Here is a 7,477-nt window from a genome sequence, read left to right as displayed (position 1 = left end):
CGGTCCCGCCCAGGGTGTAGGCTCGGGGCGTGACAGTGTCTATGGAAATTCTTTGTGGGACTGAAAATGTCATTGCCTCTTCCTTCTATGCCAAAATAGTGAATTTTGAAGTTTTATTCAGCAAATTCAATGATCGAAAGTTCTATAATGCCAGCCATTCTAACTAGTTTTTTGTTTGAATGGATTGTTGGTCACTTTTTTCACGTTTTGAATGAATTGTTTCTTTTATTTTTATGTATGGTTAGTAACCGAATAACCGAACCAAACCGAAAACAACCAAACTGATAAATATATATTATATTTGGTTTGGTTTGGTTTTGATAATTTTAAAACCGATTAAGTTGGTTTGGTTTTGGTTTTGACCAATAACCGACCCAAACCAAACCATGAACACCCCTACTCCCTATGACTAGAAAAATCTTTTTTTTTTCCTTTTTCACTAATAGGTGACTTAAATTATTATGGTAGGTAATTATCTATATAATTCAAGGATGACTAGGAATATAATTTATTTTTCCCTTTTCGACTAATAGGCGACTTAAATAATTATGACTAGTTATAATTCAAGGTGACGTAGTACTCTCTATGACTAGGAAAATTATTTTTTTTTCCTTTCTACTAATAGGTTACTTAAATGATTATGACAGATCATCTAATTTGTCTATATAATTCGAGGATGACTAGGAAAATCATTTGTTCTTTTTTCTTTTTCACTAATACGTGACTTAAATGATTATGAGAGGTAATTTATCTATATAATTCGAAGTGACGTAGTTATGACTAGGAAAATCATTTATTCATTTTCCTTTTTGATTAATAGGTGATTTAAATGATTATGAAAGATTTTATCTATATAATTCGAGGATGACTAGAAAATCATTTATTTTTCCCATTTTGACTAATAGACGACTTAAATGATTATAGTAGATAGCTCAAAGAGACTATCACTTGGAAAGTCATTTATCCTTTTTTCCTTTTAAAATTATGATTTATGTGACTTAAATGATAATGGCATATAATTATCTTTATATGTATATTTTGGACATAAGAGTAAGAGAGGTGATGTCTTAATCTTTTTGACTAGGAAAGCTATTTAACTTTTTTCCTTTTTAAAATTATAATTTGATTTAATGACTTAAATGATAATGCAGACAATCTACCTATTTTGATATCTATATAAGTAACTAGAAGAAAGCACTCAATCATCAAAACCATGACAACATCTCAAACTTCTCCTCCCAAATATTTACAAGAGGATAGTCTAGGTGAAGCGTGTAAGAAATTGCTCTCTACCCTTCCAAAAGAAAAGGGATGGATTGGATCATATATCTACAAATACCAAGGATTTTGGATATCACCAAGATTGATCCAAGGTGTTATTGCATGTCAACAACAATTTCAAGCTCAAGACACTGATATCATTCTTGTTACAATTCCAAAATCAGGAACCACTTGGTTAAAATCACTTTTATTTGCTCTAGTGAATCGAACTAAACATTATGTTTTTGAACAAAATCATCCTTTACTTGTCAAGAATCCTCATGTTCTTGTTCCATTTTTGGAACATACACTCTATGTTGATGGTCAAGTCCCTGATTTTTCATCTTTCACTTCACCGAGACTCTAGGCAACTCATGTGCCCTTTGCTTCATTGCCACTGTTCAAAATTCAGAAATCAAACTTGTTTACTTGTGTAGAAATCCTAGTGACACTTTTATTTCTATGTGGCATTTTTCAAACAATTTAAGACTTGGTCACAAAGATACCAATTCCATTGAAGAAATGTTTGATCTTTTTTGCAAGAGGGTGAGCATTTATGGACCGTTTTGGGATCACGTGTTGGATTATTGGAAACAAAGCATAGAAAATCCAAACAAAGTATTTTTCCTCATGTATGAAGAAATGAAAGAGAAGCCAAAAATTCAACTTAAATGATTGGCTGAATTCTTAGAATGTCAATTTTCTATAGAGGAAGAAAATTGTGGAGTTGTGGATGAAATATTAAAAATGTGTAGCTTTGAGAATTTGAGCAATTTGAAGGTGAATACAAATGAAAAGTTGACAACTGGAGAGGAAAATAAAATGTTATTTTGTAAAGGAGAGATTGGAGATTGGAAGAATTATTTTACCGTCGAGATGAGTGAGAATCTCAATCGTATCACAGAGCAAAAGTTTCATGGATCTGAATTAAAGTTTTTATATACTTGATTAGGCATTAATATGATATAATGTCAATCGAATGCAATTATTATTTTTGAAATTCAATGTTGGAGTAGTTCATTATCTTATTAGGATTGGTAAGCTAAGGCCTAACCCCCTTGCTTGTACTTATCCTTATTTAGAATTTTTATTTTAATAAAAGACCGCTAGACATTCTGTATAGTGGTAAAAAAATTCAATAAAAAAATCGTGTTTCAGAATAATTCAAATTGTTGCAAATTATGTAGTAAATTCATATTTCTTTATTTTGTCACCGAATAATGTTTTTATGTACTACAAAGTGTCAATGAGGTTGGATGCGGTCAATTTTCTATTTTATTTTAAGACTAGAGAAATTATTCGTGCTTTACATAATCATAATCATATGTTGCTAAAAGTGCGAACAAAAAAAGTTGAAAGTTGAAAGTTGAATTGCGATTTTACCCTCCTATAAATTAAAATGTTATAAAATATTTAAATATTTAAATATTAAATATATAGTTCCTTAGATTAATTCTTAATTTTTATATATATTTATAATTTATTTTATTATCATATATTATTAAAAGTTGAAAGACTCAAAGTTTAAAGTTGAATTACCGTTTTACTTTTCTACTAAAGAAAAAAGTTATAAAATATCTAATTAATTAAATATTAAATAGTAATTATATTATTATTATTATTATTATTGTTGTTGTTATTATTATTAATAATTACAATAATAACAATAATAAAAAGTGGGTAAGTGTATTTTTACTCTTCATAAACTAAAAAATTATAAATCACTAGATAATGGAGCCCGTGCCAGCACGGGCCCAATATATGTTACTTCTTTCGTTCAACAATAGTTGTCCACTATACTAAAAAATTGTTGTCCAACAATATTTGCCCAATTTAAAAAATCAAGAAATAATTTACCTTTTGTGTCTATTTTACCCTTGCTATTAAATATTATTTATCATCTAACACATTTCTCAAAATATTAAATTTAATAAAGTCAAAGAATAATATAGTAATATCACCCTTATAATTTATTGTTTCTTGAGGGTGTGTCAAGTCAATAGTGGACAACTATTGTGTAACATCCCGCATCTAGAAATAATTAGAATGTAGTTTAAATCTGGAAATTTTCGTTTTTGGAAAGTACAAGGGAAATCTGGAAAATTTTAAGCAAGTAAAGTTGAGTTTTGGTCATTTTTCAAACGATCATAACTCCTAGCTCAGGATGAGTTAGGTGTACTTCCAGGTATGGTTGCAAAGCTCGTGAAACGATATTTCCAACGCCGCCAAGTTTGCATGATTCCAAGTTCGTATGAGTGAGATATGCTCTTTGAAAGCTGGGCTGTTGGATTAAGGAAATGTCCAATCCGGATTTTTAAGGGGTAGTTTGGTCTTTTCCTTACCCTTTTATTTTAATTCGTTTTTGGTAATTAATTAGGGTTCTAAACTGAATTAGATCAGTTTATACATTTACCAAATAGAGCTAGGGTTTTGAAGGAGGAACGCAAGAAAAGAGAAAGGAGGAAAAAAGCTAGATTCGCTGTCGTCGTCGTAAGGAATTGCTTGCGACTTTCGCCGAGGATTCAATCAATTAAGGTATGTGAGTCTATCTCAACGTTGGGTTCGTTCACCCACGTGCCAAGCATGTTTGATTCAGCGATTTCATCTCAAAAAGATTGGATTTTGAATGTTATTGAATGTGGTTCTTGAATTACTTTTGTTCTTGAACATGAGTTGAGTTTTAGGAGTTCTTGATGATTAAGTTGTTAGTTCTGGAGTTCCTTGAGTTAGATCCTTGTGTATATGAATTGGGTACTTAAATCTAAAGTGAAATTGAGAAAAAGAATCGGATTAAAGCGATTTAGGATCAGAAAACGAGAGCAAAAGTTCGTCAGAATTTTGCCTGAAGGGAGGCTGGCGCGACGCGCCCTAGATACGCCCGAGGGGCTGGAGCAGCGCGCCAGCAGTGCGCCAGAATAGAGACTCAGAAAGGTTGGGGCTGGCGCGGCGCGCCCCGGATGCGCCCAAATCGTCGTTTTTCGTCCAGCTTTCGTCATTCAGTCCGTTTAAGTTATTGTAAAGTGTATTAACACATTCCATTAATTCTAACTACTCTAAATGACTTCTAAACATCTAGAAATCATCCAGAAACATAAATCATAACCTTGAATTCCTAACTTCAAAGTCAAGATCAGATAAGAGCCAAGTCAAGAGAAGTCAAGAGTCAAGTTAAGATAAGTTCTTAAAGTTTTCAAAAAGTCTTTCACAAACGCTTTAACTTTGTTTTAAGACTTAAGTTTTGATTTCAGTAAAGAGTAAAGTTGAAGTTCTTTTCTTCAAAGAAACATATGGGGACTAAGTATTCCCAGAGAGATTTAAAATGTTTTCACATTCAAATAAGAACGGAAACTGAGATTTCCAAAGGGCCTTCGGGCTAGTTTTCAGAAAAGAGGAATAGCTTTCTAAATGAAGTAAGCAGGGAAACCGAGATTTCCCAGATAGCCTTTGAGCTAAGTTTTTGAGCACTAACCTCAAATCACAGAAGAAGTTTGTTTTTAAAACATATGAGCTAAGTATCTTTTGGGAGTAGTATTGAGCACCGATATAGGGATGCGAGTTCATATTAACTCAAGTCTCCATTAACCATGTAGCCATCATGGGTAGAAAAGGATCATACTTTTTAGATGAATCCTTTTCACAATAGACTATTGGGTCCACTTAGTAGTTTAGGTCCTATACCACGGCAAGGTAAAGGATGGCCTGGGTAGCGTAGGGCTAATAACGTTGTATCATCACTATAATTCTTAAGTGATGTTTGTCGGTTAGAGAAACTCCCACAACAGTAATTGCATGGTTTCTCAAGGGGTTCTGCTTAGTATGAATGGGGGTATGGGACGTCATTCATGAATTGCACAAGTAGACTTTGAGAGGAAGCATGATATGTCTTTTATGATATTATGATTATGAGTTGACAACATGTTTTAAACAGTTTTCTTTTATATTGCACTTGTTTTAAACTGCTTTATAATGAAATGAGTTCAGTTAAGTATTCATGAGTTGAGAAGAGCCAAGGTAAGTGTTTCGTTCAGAATCTCTTTCAAGCCTATGTTGTTTTAGCATTCCAACTCGCATACTCGTACATTCAATGTACTGATGCCAGTTGGTCTGCATCGTATTATGATGCAAACATAGGTAACTAGGATAAGCATTCCGGCGCATCGTTGATCCAGTGAGCAATTCAGAGTCTGTTGGTGAACCTATTTGCATTCCGGAGGATCCCTTTTGTTTACTTTTAGTATTAGATAGTTCATTAGGATGTCGTGGGCCTGTCCCAACATCCATCTTAGTTATTAGAGGCTTCATAGATAGACAGTCAGTTAGTCATTTGTCTTTACTTTGTTATTGACTTATGTTCAGAGTTGAGTTACCATTTTGGCTAAGTTAAATGTTTATTTTTAAAAAAACATTATGAGTTTCAGTTTGAACAGTTCAGTTTATTCTTTTAAAGTACATTTATGGTGTTTGATCATTATAAATATGCATATAGTCTTCCGCTGAGTAGGTAAGCCAGGCCAAGGGTTCGCTTGGGGCCAACAATGGTCTTCGAGTGCCAGTCCCGCCTAGGGTGTAGGCTCGGGGCGTGACATATTGTTGGACAGATGGAGTATTTATTTTGTCTCAATTTATGTGATATAAATAAAATTTCGAAAGTCAATTTTTTTTTAATGATTTATAAATATTTTAAGTTATTAATTATTATAATTTAAGGGGTGTATCAAGTCAATAGTGGACAACTATTGTTGGATAGAGAGAGTATTTATTTTGTCTCTATTTATGTGATATAAATAAAATGTCGAAAGTCAATTAATTTTTTTATGATTTGTAAATATTTTAAGTTATTAATTATTATAATTTGTATTACTTTTAATATAATTTTTAGATAATATATGATATATCTTCTATCCCAGTTTATGTGGCATCGATAGAATTTCGAGAGTTATCAAATTTTGATGTCTTTTATTTATTTTTAGTATATAATTATTATGATTTCTAATAATTTTTAATTTATTTTTAAATAAAATAAATTACTCCATCTATTTTAATTATGTGGCATTTGATAGAATTTTTAAATTTAATCAAATTGCACAATAATAATAATCCAAGTGACATACAAGCAGGGCCACAAGTTTAATTGACATAGTAGCAATTAAGTTAACAATAACATTAAAAGCAAAGAAGGGGCTATGAAGTGACTGTGTATCTTATTCAAACACGTGTATCTTCATGAGTGAGTATTGGAATTATTTTAAATTAATTGAACTGTTGAGATGTTTCACATTTTTAAGAAAAGAAGATTAAGAAATAACTTTTTATTTTTATCTTTATTAATTATTGTCAAATTTATGATTAAAATAACTAAACATTAATTATAATAAGTTAATCACTAATTCCAATACTAACTAATGAAGGGTAAAATTGGAAGAATATTCTAAAAGAGGTCTTGAAGTTTGAACAACTAAGTTAATTTGAAAAATAAAAAATGTCTCAACAATTCAATTAATTTTAAATGGAGGGAGTAATATTTATATCTTTGAAAAATCTAACTAAATATATTAAATTGGAACACACGTGCAACACACGTACCCAGAAACTAGTATATTAATAAAAGTGAACAAAAAAAGTTAAAAGTTGAAATACCATTTCACCCCTTCACTAAATAAAAATATTATAAAATATCTAATCAATTAAGAAGAAAATATTCATAGAAAATTGTTAGACATTTTTATCCTTTTAAAAAATAAATTAGTTACATTAATGTTTCCATGAAGTAACATACATTCATCTTAATGCATTAAATGAATTACAAATTTAGATTAACTTTATACGTTGAAATATACACAAGCCCTAAATTTCAATTACCAAAACCCCTCATTTCTTGGCTGCATTAATAATTAGAAATAAGTCAAATAACTACAACCCCCAAATTCTAATAACCTAAACCCCTAATTTCTTTGCTACATTAATAGAACATTTTCTAATAAGTACAACCTACTAAATTTTAATAACCAAACCCACATTCATATTTCTCAATTATTGCATATCCAGTGGTAGTTACATATACATTTATGATGGTTATTGAATACATATTTTTATTTTCTTCCTGAAATGTTTCTTAAGCTTAATTAACACATTTGAATATTTTTTTAGTACTTCTTGTTGACACCTAATTTTGGACCTCCACAATATATATTAATCATCGAGTTTCTTCAATTTCAAA

At 30.8% G+C, this 7,477-nt stretch overlaps 1 pseudogene; it reads left to right on the top strand.

Annotated features, from left to right (window-relative positions):
- Positions 1 to 1,213: 1,213 nt before the first annotated feature.
- On the top strand, positions 1,214 to 2,208 carry LOC125810321 (cytosolic sulfotransferase 12-like; annotated as a pseudogene).
- The last annotated feature ends 5,269 nt before the right edge of the window (positions 2,209 to 7,477 follow it).

The sequence above is a fragment of the Solanum verrucosum genome, unplaced genomic scaffold (genome assembly GCF_900185275.1).
Source record: "Solanum verrucosum unplaced genomic scaffold, falcon-dt-bn FXZP01000038.1, whole genome shotgun sequence".
In the NCBI taxonomy this organism is placed as follows: Eukaryota; Viridiplantae; Streptophyta; class Magnoliopsida; order Solanales; family Solanaceae; genus Solanum; species Solanum verrucosum.
The sequence above is the reverse complement of the archived record's forward strand: the minus strand, read 5'-3'. Positions and strand labels throughout refer to the sequence as shown.